Source organism: Agelaius phoeniceus, chromosome 13, assembly GCF_051311805.1.
Source record: "Agelaius phoeniceus isolate bAgePho1 chromosome 13, bAgePho1.hap1, whole genome shotgun sequence".
Taxonomy (NCBI): domain Eukaryota; kingdom Metazoa; phylum Chordata; class Aves; order Passeriformes; family Icteridae; genus Agelaius; species Agelaius phoeniceus.
In genome coordinates, this window is record NC_135277.1 from 4,575,056 (window position 1) to 4,593,500 (window position 18,445).

An 18,445-nucleotide genomic window follows, 5' to 3' on the forward strand; every position below is an offset into this window, starting at 1 on the left:
ATCAGCTGCTGTTTGTTGAGCAGCGGGCCTTTATTCCGCCTGCTGAAACATTTTCATTAGATGGAGGCCTCTGAAGTGCGCTGGCGGCTGGGACCGCGTGAGGACAAAATCTTAGGCCTCTCCAGAAGCCGGCTGATTGAAATCAGCACTGTGTCAGGGGCTGTCATATCTCAGAAAAGACATAAAACACACGGAAACATCAATAAGCAACAAGCCTCTGACAGCTCTGAGACATTCCAGATGACAAGAAGAGAAAAGGGGTAAGGTTAGGGCTCATGGGGGATATTTAAAATGCCTAACAGCCAGCCGAAGTGTTGGCAGGCTTCAGGGAGGCCCAGAAAAGACAAGATAAAGTCTATCAGGTTATCACCTGGTTCGAGACAGATCCCTCACAGCAAGGCCACAGGGATGAGACAATGACACGACAGCTTTTTTTTCTTTTTTTTTTCTTACTATTATTATTATTCTTTTATTATTTATTTTTTAAATGTATCAGAGAAACAGACTGCATTTACACCGAGGTTACCCAGACAACGTTTGTGCTGGAGAAGATTAAAAAAAAAAAAAAGAAGAAAAAAAAAGAAAAAAAAAAGGAGAAGAAATGTAAAAGAGGGAGGACAAAAAGAGAATCCTGCGAGTTAAAGAATTCTGCTTCCAGCTACCATGTACAGAAATCAAAAAGGATTAACAAGTTTTTTTTCATTTAATTTCCTGTACACCAGACGCTTTTGTTAAGAGATCAGAGATATTGCTATTTATTGAATTTTTAATATGATCTTTATTAAAAGGCAGCACACATGTTTAGTTTTCCTTTTTTTCTTTTTTTTAAGCATGCATGGGTATAAAAATCAAAGCACAGGAATGAACCATGGTTGTTTGATTTTGGTCTCTTTATATTATGGTGATTCAGACACTTATTTAAATTTTAAAATAATAAAAATCCAGCCCACATAGAAATACCCCTCATCCTCCTTTTAACTCACATCTATTCTGCTAAGTAAGCAATGGGCCCAGAGCAGCACTTTGACCAATCAGATAATGAATTCTGCCTTTGGAGTCAGTGTAAGACCAAGGAATGAGGTGTGTAGCTGAGTGGAAAGGGCTATGTGTAATTAAATCACCATTGTATGTGCTCATTTATTACATGCCATACCCCCAGGTTAGTCTGCAGCATGAACTGTATCACTAATGAAAGGAGTAAAAATCAAACATATGATCCCCACCCACCCCACAGTTCTGGGTGCTAAGGAACTGGGCCAGTTTGGTCCTGGAATAACCAAGATTGCTGGAGCAGAACCTGTTTTATCCAGTCATTTACAAAACACATCAAACCATCCTCTCCCAGAGACAGTCAACAGCAATTGCAGCCTCTCCTTCCTTAAACATTTAGCATGACATAAATATGGAAATTTCTTTAGGTTAATTTTATCCTAAAAGCGAAGCAAATATCCTGACCAAAAGAGAAATACCTTCTTTTCTATCTGCAGCTCAATTGATTTTATTTAGAACCTTTACAACCTGCCACCATTTAAAAACCAGACTAGGCTAAGATTTCATGAAACGCCCTACTTGTTTGTTTGTTATGCTGCTCATATAAAATCCATGGGATTCAACCTTGTTTTCCTGAGTATAAATATTATTGTGCTGGTCTGAAGCTCAGGAACTTTCTTCTGCCAGGCTTCAGTTCTGTATGGCCTGTGAATTTGCTTGGTCTTTCTGACAAAACATCCTCCAACCTGAGCCAGTGAACCTCAAGAGTGAAGGTGGACATGATCCACCACCTCATGTTTAGTTTCTTTTTCAGACAAGAAATGAATGCCAGAGAATGCCAACTGGATTTCATAGCGCCTGTAATTCCATCTATATTTGTGGACAACTGTGTTGGGAAACTTTACAACAGCAGCCTTTTGTTGATCATAACATTATAGCAGGGCACAGAAATCAAAGGGAAACTGCTGGTGCAGCCCTACAGAGCCAGAAGTGCAAAGAAAGGTCTGAGGAAGCTCCAACACCTAACCATGACAGACAGGCCTTTCTTCCTCTTATCTACAGGCTGGTGCTGCACAGCAGTGGAAATGCAGCCTCTGGGCTTCACCTTCCACAACGTGAGTTGGTAGCAATTCTCCCTATGGCACTCACTTGTTCTTAAAACAAATTACTCATGAAGTTTGAAATCTCTGGACAGCATGGGTCACAGATTTTAGGAGGATATACTGCCTGGGATTCTCTAACTGCCTCACACAATAAAGGAAAAGCTTAGGATTGGTTTAAATACCTACTCCAGTATACAGCAAGTAGTCAGCCTTATACAGAATAAGGGAAGACTGAGTATAATAAAATATATTTACATAAAACATTTCCACACAAGCACCAGGTTTATGAAAGAAAATTAATAAGAAGTCATCACTTCCTACTTACAGAAGACAAATTGTGATTTTCCCTTGTTTTTTTGGAAGGGTGTATGCTGCTGACCTGCACAGCACAAAGTTACAAGGACCAGAGGATGCAGATCACTCGGGTTTTTTCCATCAGCCTTTTAGATCAAAAGCACTCTCACAAAAGATGTCCTGAGCCTGAAGTGAGGACAAGTCAAGTCTCTTGACTGAATGCAGCATGTGTAAACCTGGACACCTTCTGACCTGCCAGGTTACTTCTACTTCTGGCACTAAGAATTCCAGAGAGGATACCTCATCTGTGTCTTTTCCTTTTAATGGAAAGTTGGAGCTATATCTAACATCAGAAGTAATTACTCACTGTATCAATAATTGCAAAGGGTGGTGTGCAGATCACAGATGGCCTGTGGGGAGCAGCAGGCATAGACAGAATGGGCCAGGTGCTATTTGATGTTGGTAGAAGTTAGAGCCATCTTCCAGCTTGGAACAAGAGACTATTACAAGAGAGCAAAGGTGAGCTTTCATATACTCCCACACCTCACCTGTGCTTTCTAAACACCACCTGCATCTCAGGATCTAGTCAAAAATCTGAAGTGATATGGGCTTTTGTCTTTTTTTTTCCTTCTCCTACAGACTTTGACAAGTATTTTTCCAAAGCTTTTAACTTTCCAGAAGAAAACTATTTTTTCTACAGTTCAAAATAAATGTCCACTTTTTTCCCCCATGTTTTGAGGAGGAACTTTTTTTTCAAGTACAGTGGTCAAAGCAGGATTCTCTTCTATCACTAAAGAAAAGAATACCAGGTTTATTTTCTTCTGCTTTTGTCCTTTCTTATCCTTCTTTTGAAATCATTTTTTGAAGGAATAAAAATATCAAAAGAGTATTCCCCCCTTGAGATAATAAAAAAAAAAGGTACCAGAACCCCTTACTTCTTGAAAGTCCACAAGATGAACTTAAACATAAGGTTTTTGTTCCTCTGTGTGAAGACTCAGTCTGTGGAAGCTGCACTGAAAACCTGCCAAAAAACCTTCTTAAGACTGAAAAATCGGGTTCAGTGGTCACTTCCTTTTAAGTATGTCTGGCAACCAGCACTATTTCTATGACTCAGGCAGAAAACTGATTTCTATGATTATCAGACATTTAAAACCCCCTAAAATGAGATAGGAGATACAGAGGGGCTTCTCACTGCAACAATGAAAATCTGTTCTGAGCCACTGGATCTTAGAACCTCGAGTAGATCAACTTGAGACTGCAGCATCAGTGAGCTCTGGTTTGTTACACATCAGAAATCTTACACAGAAGTTTTCAAAATGATGCACTGAACACTCCAGTGGGTAACTGAAAGATTTACAAATAACAACAGTAATACATTAATAGCTCACTTGTGTCTCAGAGCATTTGAAGTTTTGTGTGAAAATGTGCTGAAATTTTAGATTCTCATGGGAAGCCAGACTGAACCATCACTACAGGTGCCACAAACGGGATCCATGCCAGAGTGGAATTGGCCCCATTCCTCTTGCAGTAATGAAGAAGTGATTTCATTAGAGGCCAACATGATTCATTAACATCAGTCACCATGTATTAATACAGGATAATACAGTCAGAAGTGGGTTTTCTCCCTCTTTTCTTCAATGCATGTGAAAGTCTGGTCTGAACTGTGATGACCACCTTGGTGATCAGAGCTTGGTCTGAATGCCAATATATTGTCAATGCCAGAACAGCCAGGTCAGCTTGTCAAGCCCCCTGGGCTAGACCAAAAAAAATCCCATAAAGTGAGGTGAGAATAAGGAATAAGACATGAGGATCTTACAGATAAAAAGTATTAGTAATTCTAGTGAAGAAAACTATGCAGCTGCTGTAACAACAACACATAGCCATGTATGTGTGTGCCTCCCCCTGCAAAATGCTTTGACCAGCACCTTGCAGATTGTTGCATGTTTTCTTGGCTACGACTGCAAATAAAGTAGCTCTTGGAGTACCATCACTAGTAAGGTGAGCAGGATTTACTATGCCTTAAAGTAATTACATGCAGCTTCAAATTCAATGAGTTCAGTGGCAATGAAAGTCCAACAAAGCAATCCTGTTCACAGAACATGTGTGCCTGCAGTGCAACGCTGCAGTCAGAACTGTGAAAATACCTTTTTAATGTCAGCTGGGAATTAATTCTCATGAAATAGGAGTGCCATCCTGCTGAATTTCCCCACAAAATCTGAGTGCATGCCACCAAGTACCACTTCTTGAACAAACCTGTTAGGTTAGCTAGTGCCAAAAAAAAGCCACTCATCAAGCAGTGTGACTGTTGTAATTTGGAAGCTGTGCTCGCTGTCCTCTATTTCTTGATTTAAGAGCATTATGAAACTATGTCATTTTGGTGTAGTCTTTTTACTCCCATGGTAATTTATGTCTGTGGGTAAGGGTTTTATTTCATCTAAGCCATGGTGCCAGAGTTATTTTCCGAAGCTCTTGAGTTTCCCTTTGATGCCATTGAAATTAAAACCAGAGCTGCAGATAGTACCCATGCTGTTTGTCACAGAGTCAGAGGTTAGAATGCATTTGCTGCTATTTATTGTGGCTCATCAACTGCAATCATTGCTGCTGCTCTTCTCATCATTGATACAAAAATATTAATAACAGACAACAAGAGTGGCACATAACTGACTTTGTCTGGCACCATCAGCATTATAAAAAACACATTACACAAGTATCCGCAAATCTCTCCATGCTGCAGTAATCTTACTTGCCTTGGGAAAATTTTAATTAAAAAGATGAATTCCAACCTTAAATATTTTATTATTTAGACAAACAATTTGCATCTTCAGTAAGTAAACACTAAAAGCTATGTCTGCATTTCCTATGTATAGATGGTGTGAAATGTTATAAAGTCTAATTTTGTTCTAAATTACATCAAAATTTTCTATCTGTGCTTAAACAACTAATCCTGTAAAGAGCTAGGCTACATATTCTTAACTACAACACAGAAGTGTTGTGTCTAACTTATCTTCCTGTCTACTTGGGCCATCCTAGGTCTGAAATGCCACTTCCTGAGAATTTTCTCAGGAAAAACACTGATAATTTTTACATTAATAGATGTAAAAATTTTACATTAATGGCCACTCACATGGACTCCTCTAAGGGCAGGTGTGTAACACAGCCCAAGGTGACACAGCTAAGAGTGATAACAGCCACCAACAGGTAACAATGCCATGTCTTCATCACCTGCAAACCTCTGGGAAGCATCTCAGCCTATCCTTGAGAGTAGAGCTGAGTACAGCGACTCCTCCATCTTGCTCCTTATGGCACAGGAGACTTTGCAGACATCTGTAGGTGCAGGAGACCCTGCAGAATGTTAGTTTGGGATTTTAGTTTATTTTCACTCTATAATTTTAAAGTAAAATCACATTTCTGAGTCTGTATTGTGTTGAGTTGGTTTTGCCCAGTTGGGAACTTCCAGCGCTCAATGTTTCTTGGAGCTTTCCATGCATGTTTTGACCAAAAAGAAAAAAAAAAAAGATTTTTGTTTTTTCCTATTCCACAGGATGTCTTTGGTAGTGCTCTCTACCCAGAGACAGGCAATAATGCTTGCACCCAGCAAGATCACACCTACAACCTGATGCAACACCTGCAGAGCACGGCCCCATTGACCAATAAAGGACCAACAAAGGACCACAAACCACAGCCAGGAAGCTTCACTCTGGGACATAACTGTAAACACCTTCCAGGAAAGGAAATGTAATGCAGGGAGAGAGGACATTCTGCAATTTATGGAAGCAGATTTTATAATCCCCATTTGGAGATGCCTCCAGCATCAAGCCCCAGAATTTTATCCCCAAAGGTAAGTCAGAGCAGAGAATTTATGCAAAAAACTGCAGACAAAAAAAATAAAGCATGCACATCACAAAAGTAATAACAAACGTACACTTTACAATAATATATAATTAGCCTGTCTTAATTACCACTTCACTACCGTTTAGAAAAAGGTGAGGGAAGTTCAATAAAATGAGGTGCTTTTATTCAACAGTAGTCAAATTAATTTATACACTCACATTCTCTTTAATAATTCCATGATACATTAGATTTCTTTTATCCAAATTTTGGAATGTATCTATGCAAGTTATCTCAGACTGCAAGTACTGTTGCATCATTCTGATAAATTCTGGAAGGAATATTATTAGAGGAAGAGAAGTCATTTCATTACTTGCCATGAGTCTGATTATGCATCCTACAATTCAGTTGGAAGATAGAAGTGCTCTCTCCTTTTAAAAGAGAGAAGAAAAAGGGCCATCAGACCACTATACGAGATATCCCATTTTTCTAGTGAGAATGTACTATCTATCTGCAGCAAATCTGCTTCCAACATAATCTTTTGTTGCTCTTAATTATCTAAAACATCCAAGCCAAAAGCTTCTGCCTCCTCTCCATCACTGCAGAGGCATGAATATTTTCAATACCTCATATATCTTTAACTCCACTAATATGCAATATCAGAGCTGTCTGTTCCATCTGAGAATACTCTATCACATCCTTTGATGGCGAGTACCAGAGATGCTATTTACCTATTCTGTGTTGTCTTTACACCTAATCTTGACTGAAGTTTCAATAGCAGGATCTTGTAATAAATCTCTCTTCCTGAAGGAAAAAAACCTGCACCTACAAGCATTCAAGTGAATGACTCTTGATACCAGTCATGAACTTGGAGATGTTGCTCTGAGACATAAAAAGCTGCTTCTAAGCCTAATAATTTGCCTGTGATCAGCTTAATGAAAACTTCACTTCAGCTCAATGTACAAATATATATTTACCATGCAGCTATCTGTGCATGATCATAGAATATTAATGCACCCAGTCAGAGGGCAGAATAAATGTTATATCTAAAAGAATTTAAATAAGATTTTTTTTTCCTCACAGATTTATTGGGATGCTCAGTGTTTAGTGCTTCTAAGTGAAGATTCTGGAGAGGGAAAAGTCAATTCTCTGCACTGACTGCTACCTTTTGGCTTCTCATTAAGGCTCTCTACAACATAAAAACCAGGAATAGGTGCCAGCAGATCAGCTTGATTACAATAAAATTTGAATAATTTTTTTCCAGGAACTCCTAAGTTTCACATCTTTCTGATCCATCTTAATAGTTGCTATTTTGCTGATGACTCACATATAACTGATTTAAATAGAGCTAAAATGAAAAATACCATTAAAAGCTTTGTATTTTTTTTAATTTGCATTTAGTTTCTGAACTGTTTCTGACCTATGATATTTTCATAAAAATAGACTGAGACTGATAACTATAACACTCTGCACATTCCCAAGGATAAATATGACAAAGAATTTCTTCATTTGGAAAATGCCTAAAACCAATCAGGCTAATTTTGCCTGTATTCTATCCAACATCATATGCCCAACCTGACAATACCACACCATTATACAACCACAGTTCCATTACGCTGCCAAATCTGCCACAAACACTAATATCCAACTTTTTCCCAGGTTTCTGTAAAGACTTAATGCAATATTTCCACATGTTATGTTACCAACTGTATGGTTACCAACTGATAAGAAAACTAGTAGCATTCATTAAGTATTGCTATAAATCTCTCCACTGAAACAGCAATAATATTCCCTTCCAGCAACCACAATAAATGTAATGCTTAATCTCTCTCTGTGATATTGTATAACTCTAGCCTGCAGCTAGACTCCCACTGTAGGTGGTACTGGAGAGGATAACTCTGCAGTGACAGCACAGGATGTGTTCCTCTTGTCCACTATGTGGAAGTTATGGAGTTTGAAAGATGGTTTTTTTTTTTCCTTCCAGAGAAAAGTCAGGTTTTAGACAGGGATAAGAAAGAACAGAGAATCAAAATGTTTAAAGTGGCACAATAATACTCTTAGTAGGAGCTCTGACTTTTTTTAGATCCCTTTTTTTCTCTAAGGATGCATACTTGATCCGTGTCCCTTAAATTTCACTTTGTCCTCATCTTTGAGGCCCTCTATAGATCTGTCTTTGCTTTACCTTTCTCAAGCACATTGAACGCTGTAACTACCAAGACAGGTCTTGTGGAAATTCACAAATTTTTTAAGCACATTCTGCAGTATCTTGTTTTGACCAAGAAAATAACAAAGTCAAAAATACCTTTTTCATTACAGTTTTGAATGCCAGATCACAGAAATCCAGGCAGCTTCAAAACAATGTCCAGCACTTCTGGGAATGCTCATCTATAAAGAACCCCTTCCTTTTCCTTTAATGCCTGTCCATTTTCCATCAATACACTCCCTGTTTCCCAAATGTTTCCATTGGTCACCATCAGCCACCAAAGCAGGTGTTTGGTGCATCCTTGTAGGCTGTGGGGAGAGATCCCCAGAGCAGAGCTTCCAGCACCAACATCCAAACTGGACATCCAAATCCCACCGCAGGCTAAGCCAGATGTCCCTGCTGTTTAACCCCAAAGGAAATTCTGACTCCGGCAGCACCTCCCTCCCAGGGTGGAAGGCGAGCAGGACGACAGGGAGAGAGGAGCAGCACGGAGCATCCTTGCTGGACCAGGGGCAGCGGGTCAGGGCAGGACATGCCCCGCAGCACGGGATAAACCCTGCTCTGCAAAGGGCACAGAGCCTGGGCTGCTGTGGCTGCAGCGAGTGTGTGCCAGCCTGCTCGGGAGCTGGCAGAGCCCTCGGGGCACGGAGGGGCTGCCACAGCCGCCGGCTCCCCCCAATGTCAGCCTGTAATCCTGCCCGGCTGTCTGCAGCCTCTGGAGGCAAAGCTTCCTCCCTCCTGCTCTGCTCTTAACATAGGTGTGTGGCACAGGGCTGGATTTGACCTAAATTTGATTTATTCATTTTTCCAATGCTTTACAGGGTACTTAAGCCCTAGGTCAGCAAAGCACTTAATCACATGCTTAACCTTAAGCACACGCTTAAGTGCTTAATCAGGGCCTTGTTGCTATATAAAGCACAAAGCTATGACTCTATTTAAAGCAACTGAGTTGAAAAATTGAGATTCCCCCCATTCTCATTTGCTTACCTTGACGTACACGTATGAGCCAAATTATTCATATTAAATCTGTTTAAATATATTCTAGTCTTAAGTCTAATTTAGGAGTTTACAACCTGAATATTGGGGTCCCTATAGGATTTGTGCCTATTAAGAGAATTACACTCCTGGATGCAGAAAGTGATGCCCTTCCACAATATAACTGTTGTCATATATTAACATTCTCCTAATTCTGATGATTGACCTAATAAAATAAAATAAAAATTTTTAAAAGGATTATCTTTAAAGGTAAGCTCAAAGTGAGCCATTCACATGTAATACAAAGATACTACTTATAGCAAGATGCACCATATGCACTTTACAGCTACATATGCAGTCTCAAGATTACTATTTTAAAATGTGTACTGCATCCTTATCTAACTTGCCCAGTAGGTGCAATTATTTGTAGAATTTGTTCTACAGTTCAGCAGGAAATTTTCCTTTTGCTCAAACAGTTTAGATTTGCCTCTGCTGTGATTTTCTTCTGACTAAACATCCTCTAAAACATTTTTTTATGCTTCCTAGAATTACTGGCACTCTGACCACAATATCCTGTTGGATGGATACCATGAAAGCTGCTAGCTTTGGTAACTACATCTAAAATGTACAGAATGTCATATAAGGGGGGAGGGAGCCTGGACTTTAAACCAACAATAATTTTCTGTGAACTGGGAATGCTTTTCAGCATATTTAGTGTTTGATATTACCTTCTTTCCTTCTGTTTAACAGGAACATCATACCACACATTTTTGATACCATTATTAATTAGGAATGTATGTGGTCCAAAAGCTTTAGATAGGACTGGTAAAAAACTTTTTTATTTTTATTTATAAAACAAAACGCATTTTAAAAAAGCTTCAGCCACACTATGACACAATGGAATTCTCAACTTCCCTGATGAAATAATCAATTCAGCATGAACATGATAAACCACTTACAAAATATTTTCCACTACTCCATCAAAGGAGCATATTCCCATCATCCTTTAGAAAACATGCAGTGTCCTTTCTCTATGCCATTTCTACATGACACAACTTGCTCTTCTTCCCCTGACTTGTAAGAAAATAAGATAGTAGAATCCTAAGTACTCATTCAATACACTCCCTGTTTCCCAAATGTTTCCATTGGTCACCATCAGCCACCAAAGCAGGTGTTTGGTGCATCTAGCAAAGTCATCCCCTCCTGACCTCCTTCCACCAGTTTAACCACTCGCTCCAGGCTGAAATTAGCCCAGCCTAAATTTTGGTAAATTCCATTCCACTGCAAAAGGGTGATTACTTTGTCTCCCTAATCAAACAACACAGAACTATACAAGAGATAGGGACTAAATGGCCAGGTCCTGCCTGTTATAGAGAGAAATATCACATGGTCACCACCCAGCCCAGCACTGCATTTCTTTGTTTCAGCTTCATGCTACACCCATGAGTTGGGGCTTCCCAAAAAGGACCATCGCTCTTGGCTGTCCTTGAGTCACTACATCTCAGGAGCTTTGGGAGTTTTTAAGACAAACAGTTTGTTATCTGGACACAGTCAGAAGAACTGTATCCAGAAGGAGCAGAAATTCATGTAAGACTGACATGGGAACATTATCTTCTGACATGGACTGCTGCAGGGAAGTGGCTGAGGGAGCTTCTGAGGGACAGCCATGAGGGCCCTCTTTGGGTTCTAGCCCTGAGTCAAACCCTCAGGTTTCTAGTAGGGGACAAAGCTGTAGGGCTTTTACTGTCTGCTCTGACATTTTGATACTCATATTTCATTTTAAAAACAGCCCTGACAATTATTCTGAACGAACTTGCAGCAGTTTGACTCTTACCTCGCCACAGTCGGTGCTGTGGAGATACCTGTGATAGTGTTAAATAAAATCATGCTCTACTCAGGGGTTGGTGAAATCAATGTTTTCTGTTACAGGATTGGTGCATGGTTTATTTCCACCCATTGTATCCTCAGCACAGCAATAGCAGGCTCTCAGTAAGGAGATGAACCCCAACCACTTATTAGTTCATGGCTGGAAGCCATCAGCTCCACATTATACAAAATCCCCGATTCATCACTGACTCTCTCCATCCTCACACCTTTCAACTCATGCATCTGAGGTAAATACAAAGTGAAGAAGTGGGAAATCAGCACCAAAGTTTCTATACTGACTTTTACTGCATTTCTCTGCTGCCTTTTTTTTTTTTCCTTAAACCTTAAAAATAAAAAAGAGCTATTTTCTTGTGGAGTTTTTTCCTTCAAAGATAATAGTAGAGGCTTCAACAATATCTCTGCCAAAAAGGAAAACTCCTTGAACCTTGACTTTCTGTCCTACTACACATAATGAGACAACTACTTAAACTGCATTTAAAAAGTGCTGAGTAGATGAACTCAATGCCTAATGATGTTACTCAGCTTGTCGGCAACTGATTGACACTAAAAGTAATAAATTAGAACAGAAAATGATTTTACAAGATCCCTGGGATGACAGACAGGCTAAGTGTAATATCCTCCATTACAGTTGTCACTAGATTTTATACAGTTCAGATCTGAACAGCATCGGCAGGAAAGTGGAACAATTTCATGAGATAGATCTTCAGATGATATAGAGTAGCATAAATCCTCTGAAGTTAAAGAAGCTATCCTGATTTATGCAGACAGGGATCTGGCTCTATATCTTTATACACGCTTCTGCTCAAGTATTGGAATGAAATCATTTGTTTTCCATGCAAATCTGGGCAGAGAAAAGCAGAAACCCTGTAAGAGAGGAATGCTGAGGGCTGATGTCTTGGCTGTGTTTGTTTCTATCCCCCTCCTTCTCCTTTTAAAAGGACAGAAAACAGTATTTAGAGCATGGCATCACTGATTTTGTTGGCTGCCTTCATTTCAGGGAATCCCACTATAAATCCACAGCTCTGCAGAAGCACCTTTTGAATCATTAGCATTCACTGTCAGAATCCTTTGTAACGTCTTAGGATGTGTAAAAGCAAGACAAAAGGCAAGCATGTGGATACTCCACCAAGCTCAAATAGCCATTATGCCATTATTGTTTGGGGTTAATGAAAAGAAAGAATAAAAATGTGTATCTGAGCCCTAGCTATCTGTAAAGTCTATATGACTGGACTGGTTTGGGGTGGATTTTTTTTTTGCCTTTTCTGTGATAAACTTCCATTCATAAAACTTTTCTTGAGAAGAAAACATAGTCTCTTCATGTACAGTTTATTCCAAGCTCAGGGATGACTGTGGATAATTTTAATTCTGCTTCGTTCAATGAGCTCTTCTAATGCAATGATTTTCTCCATGGAAGACCTTAACCACAGTGGCCATTTGCAGCTGATGAATTTTTTTTTTATAAATAATTTATTAAGCTATTGCAGACTTATACTTTTTGCACTGAGAGAAAGGAAAAAGAGGAGGGGGGAGGATTGCATCTTAAACTCTATTTACAAATTTACCTTGGCAGGCCCTCTTGCTGCCAATAGGAAGCCATGTTGCATATTTAATTTGCTCTTTTGTTACAATGGGGCTTAGGTTAGTTAATTTCAATTTTCGATTTCAAAAGCTATCAAATATGGCTCAGATGAGAAATCAATTTTTCTCAGCTGCCTCTGTTTTTGTCATGGGGAGGTTTCCCATTGGCGAGGGGACAGCCACGTGGCACAGCAAGAGATTAGTTCACTAGACCCCGTGTTTCAGCCACCTCAATTACTGGCTGCCTCTTGTAATTTAGCCTTATAACACCTAATTTCAAGATAGAACTCATATTTAATTCATGAAAGCTTCCACAAGAGTAATTGTGAAATAAATTGCCATAGAAAATATCCATTTGTGACTCGTTTTAATTTTGTATGCTACTAGCACGCTATTTGTTCTACTTGTTTAACACTTTAGCACAAACATATTTTATATTGAACTTTATGGACTGCTAATAGGTTATTATTTTTCACTGTTTCCCCTTCACGGACACACCACTGAATGTCCCTCTCCTTCATGCAGCTCCGGGTCTGGCAACATTGAAATAGATGCACTAAAACACAGAAACTTGTAATCTCCTAATTATTGACTGGATTGTTATGATCTGTTCATAACTTTAAAAGTAGCAGATAAAATCACAAGTGATGGTTTGTAAATGGTAGTTAGATGACAAGGATCATTTAAAGGGCCAAGGAATAAATACAGTTTAATTTCTCTAATGTTTTAAACAAACCCATTCATTACACATATTGATGTTGCATGCTAACAGCAGTATATGTATTTTTAATTCTTTAACCAAAATAAATGTTTCCACTGTATACACACCATTTTGTCCTTTTCCTCCCTGTTGCTATGACAACAAGGTGGGTGAGGCCTCCTCAACTGCCAAACTCAGCTGTCATCCCTTCACCCTAAAAGCCTTATAATTGCTTTTATTTGCATACGACAATTAGGCAGGATGGCTCACAGCAAGAAAACCAACCTTTCTCTCCCCCAGTGCACACAACGCCAGCCTGTAATTTATAAAAGATACACGCCATGTGGTGGAGCACTAAAATAGAGTGATGAGTCCTTTCATCTGATTGTAAGCTATTAACAAAAGAAAACATCCCCTTTCAGGCTGTAAAAAATGCCTATCTGGTGTGAACCTGGAGAAAAAAAAAAAAACGGGCGGGGGGGAATAAAAAAAGTTTTGCCATCTCCATGCAAACCCTTCACATTCATTATCGTGTTGAACTCAGGGAAAGAGTTTGAAAGCAAGAGTTGCATTTTAGTGCTTTATGAACAATGGAGTGTCAGCAAAATTGATGATGTGGTAAAACTGGATGGGGATTTTTGTTCTTGGCTTACGTCACACCCAAAGATGCCAACGTGAGATGATAGTTCCTTGCTGAGAAGTGCTGCAAGGAAAGCATGAGATGGGTCAGGATGTCAGATGAAGACAGTGCAATGAGAAACTAGGAGTTCAATACTTTTAATAGTTCTGTTTGTGGGAAATAGATTGTATTGCAAAAAGTACTTAAGGAAAAAAACTTCCCATGCTTAAGGGAAAGCCCCTTTGCTTTTATGTCAGGCTGATGTTGGGGCCTAAATGTCTGCACAGCTTACTCAAATGAAGAGTCAGTGTCCAGGTAAATGTTTTTATTTAAGCTTTTTAATAGCATGCTGCTGGTTTTAACTTTCATAATTACAAAAGTACCTTTCTTCAAGCAACTCCTCTACAACAGTCTCTCATCGATCTACTCTCTTCTGGAAGCCCTTTATGCAATATTTGTCACACCTGAGCTGATTCAATATCTCCAATCCTCAAAAATCCCAAAAAAACCCCCTTTCCCTTGACAGACTCCACATCTACAGTTTCAATGATAAAAGCACAGTGCAGCTAGACTGATCTAAAAATAAACCAGCTAATACATTACAATGGCATTACAGCACACACATTTTTAAGCCTCTCTGACTTACCTTCCTCAGAAGGGCATCCCTGTTGAATCTGGGCGGGGTGGGGGGCTACACAAAGGAGTAAAGCAGAGCAGATGCAGCCCAGCTCAAGCCCAGGACTGACCTGTTGTGTCCCTGCAACCACCCCTGTGACCTGGTATTAATGATGAGTCAGGAGCACAGCTCGCAGGTGTCTCCTTCGACTTTGCCCACCTCACTGCTTCAAATTCTCCTTTGGCACACAAGATTTACCCAAACTGGTTTCAATGAGCATGTGGAAGAGGAGGGCAAGTTTGGAGGGAGAACGGAAAAGAAAACAGGGGGATGGATGTTCAGGCATGGGACATGCAGTGCCAAGTCCTCTCCTGCCCTCCCTCCCTCGTTAGCTCACGCAGGTGCTCAGAAACCCCAGCACACAACTTCCAGCAGCACTTCCCAGCTTCTACCAAACACAGGGAGCAAGGAAAAGCCAACAGAGCACAAATTTCTCAGCACAGAGCTTGAACAAACCAGCGGTTTTGGCAGCACCCTGAACTGGCAGCAGGTTCAACTCACCCAGCCTTGCCACCAGCCCACAGCTGAATCCTGACAAATCCCAGCACAGGCTTCAGCCTCTGTGGCTGCTCATATGTGATATTGGTACTTTTTTTGAAGTTGTGCAAAGGACAATAAGGTCAATTCAATCAGCAGAGGATTTTTTTTGCCCAGTGCAATCTACTAATATTTTGTCCATTCTGGCTTTACAAGATCCAAGTAACACATTTCTCCATTAAGCAGTACATGCCTTACCCTAACTGGATTTGATCTGTTTGTCTTAATTTTCAGATTGTATATTCCTCTTCTAACTGTGTTTCTCTAAGCATTTGCCTTACTATTCTTAGTATCCTGTTTCTACCCCCAGTGCTTGAAAAATATCTTGGAGTCTCAAGGTAGATTCTCATAAAGTGCAATATAAAATTTTATATTTTAAGTAATTTTTCTAAATGTGCCCTTTCTGATTCCCATCTCCTAGTGCTATTACAAAGTCAGTTGAACTCCTACACTGATTTCAAAAAGAGAATTTTTACCTCTATGGTGAACAATTTTTTTCTCACTGCATATTTAATCTCAAAACAAGGATATTGCTGAGTTGATCCTTTTAAATGTCTGAAACTAAATTCTTCTCTGGGATAAGTGAGTGTTGAGGCTACTAGACCTTTTGGTTTCAGAACTGAAATTGGCCCCCGAGTTTCGCAAGAGATAAAAACTTGATTACAAAAATAAGTATCAAAGTATATAGGGAATATAATGCAAGGCTTCCCTGGGATAAGAGGGAAGAATTATTTCCTCCTCCATAACAGACACTTGCCTTTTACACAAGGAGGCTTGTTTTGAGCATACTAAGTTTTTTGATCCATGCTCAGTAAAACATAAGAACATAAAGATAGTAAGATTTCTTAAAATGCAGAAACAGGACAAGATTTCAATTTTGTTTTAGGAGGCTTTGCAGTTCTAATGTCTTTGCCCTCTGTTTTGGAATGCAGACACTTCAAAGAAAAGCAAACCATGAACAATTAGCAAAAGTTTACAAGATGAAGCTTTCTTGGGATGGTGCAAGATACACTCTGATCATTTACATGGATTTCATGCCATTATTCTGCATTCAACAGAAACACAATCCAACAACACTCACACAGCCCTGTTCATCACATTCACAGAACAATTAGAGTTTAGTACGCTTTTCTCTTAGCCCAAAACTTTTCCCACCTAGATAACAAAGCCTGTACTTTTGCTGAAGTTATTACAGCTTTCCATCAATATAAATTAGAGAGGAATCTGTTCCAAAGTGAATGTAATACATAAAATTCTGTTTGTTTCTGAAGAACAGCCTTGTGCTATGGAATAATATCTCATTTTTATACAGTTATTGAGAAGATGACATCTGAGGTATAGGAATAAGGTATAAGGATCAATGTTTCTTTGAAGATCTGCATTTTGAAACTTAATTTTTCCAATATCATCTGAAACTTTTTTTTGATGGCTCCTAAAAGCAAACTCCACCAGCTGGATTTTGTACTCAGACCAAGGTATGCATCAATATGCACAAGACAGGAGGAAAAGAAAGAGAAAAGCTTTGAATATCAGTAACTGATAACTGAAATTTAAGTAAACTTTTAGGGATAAAAAATTTGCTAATGTCCCTGCAAATACCAAATCAACCTTTAGTAAGGGAACCAGTAGGAAGTGAATGAGATTAACTTCCCTTATATGAGGAGGCTGAGCTGCTCCTCTGGTTCCCCTTGCCTGCAAGGCAGGGACAGGTTTGCCAAGTTTTTACCTTTTTTTTCTATTGAGATAAACAATAAAAAGTTGCTCATTTAGGATGTTGTGAAGTAGACACAAAGCTGCTACTGAACTGAGAATGCCTTCAAATTTATATCCAAATTTATTTATCAAATATCCAAACTTATTTTGCAGGCAAAAAGACCCAGGTAAATTTATAAGAAAAAAAATCGGTATTCCCACAGACAAGAGGTGGGATCAAGCTCTCACTGATGTTTTGATTATCACAACAAAAAAATGCAACTAAGTAATCTTTGATGCAGACATGATACAACAGTTCACTGTACCTTAATCCATCTCCTTCTACCTTTTTTTTATTTCCAATAAAAGGAACAACGCACACTCGACATGAACTCTAGGATTTAAATGAAGCTCCATGCGTGCTAATATTAGAGAGACATTAATAATAAATTGGGAAGCAGGCAAGTCAGAGATGATTTCTGACTCGGTTTTGTACCTCAGACACTAGAACTTGAACTGCAGAGTTTGACACTGACACTTTTTAGGGAACAAAGTCTCTCTCCTACCACCTCCTCCACCCCCCAATTCAAATCTCATCTGAGAAGTGCTGAAATGAAGCTGTCACTCAGGCCTGCTCAGGGACCTGTCAGCAAAACATTGAGCCTTTTCATTTTGATGGGTCAGCCTGCAATCCCCTTGAAAGAGAAGTCCGTGCCACTGTGGTTTTTCTTTCTGCAGGAATTCTGAATTCTAATGAAACTCCAAATCGCCCAATAAAGGCAGGGGCATGGGGAAGTAATCCAATCCAGATCGGAGTGAAATTTGTATTTTATCTTTTTTTTTTCCTCAGACCATTATTCTAATAGCATTCAGAGAGCGTTGTAGGTTTTTTCTCCCCCCACAAGTCCCCCCCCCTTTTTTTTTTGCAGGGCAGGCGCAAACGGAATGATGTGTCCTTTGTCTTGATGCTACACTGAGATTAGGTAGCAGCTTTCTGAAAATGAAAGGGCATGGCTCAAATTTTCTTGGGTAAATATCCATCCACCTATTGCAGTCTGAAGATCCACTGCTACGAATATCTCTAATGTATGACTGTGTTGAGAGAAAGAGAAAATTTCACATTAGCATTTCTTCCCCAGAAGAAACTGTCTTTCATTAAGACTGTACAAAGCCTTTTCTAGACAAGAAGGAAAACTGTACCTTTCCTTTCTCCTCAACTTTGCTTTCCAGATTAGTTGCTACCTATGACTTCTATCAGGACAGAGGGGAGATGATGCAGAGAAGTGAGAAAATAATTTATATATTATGTTGATGCATTCTCTTTAAAGTGCCTTTATTAATACACGTTTTATGTTTCTAAAAT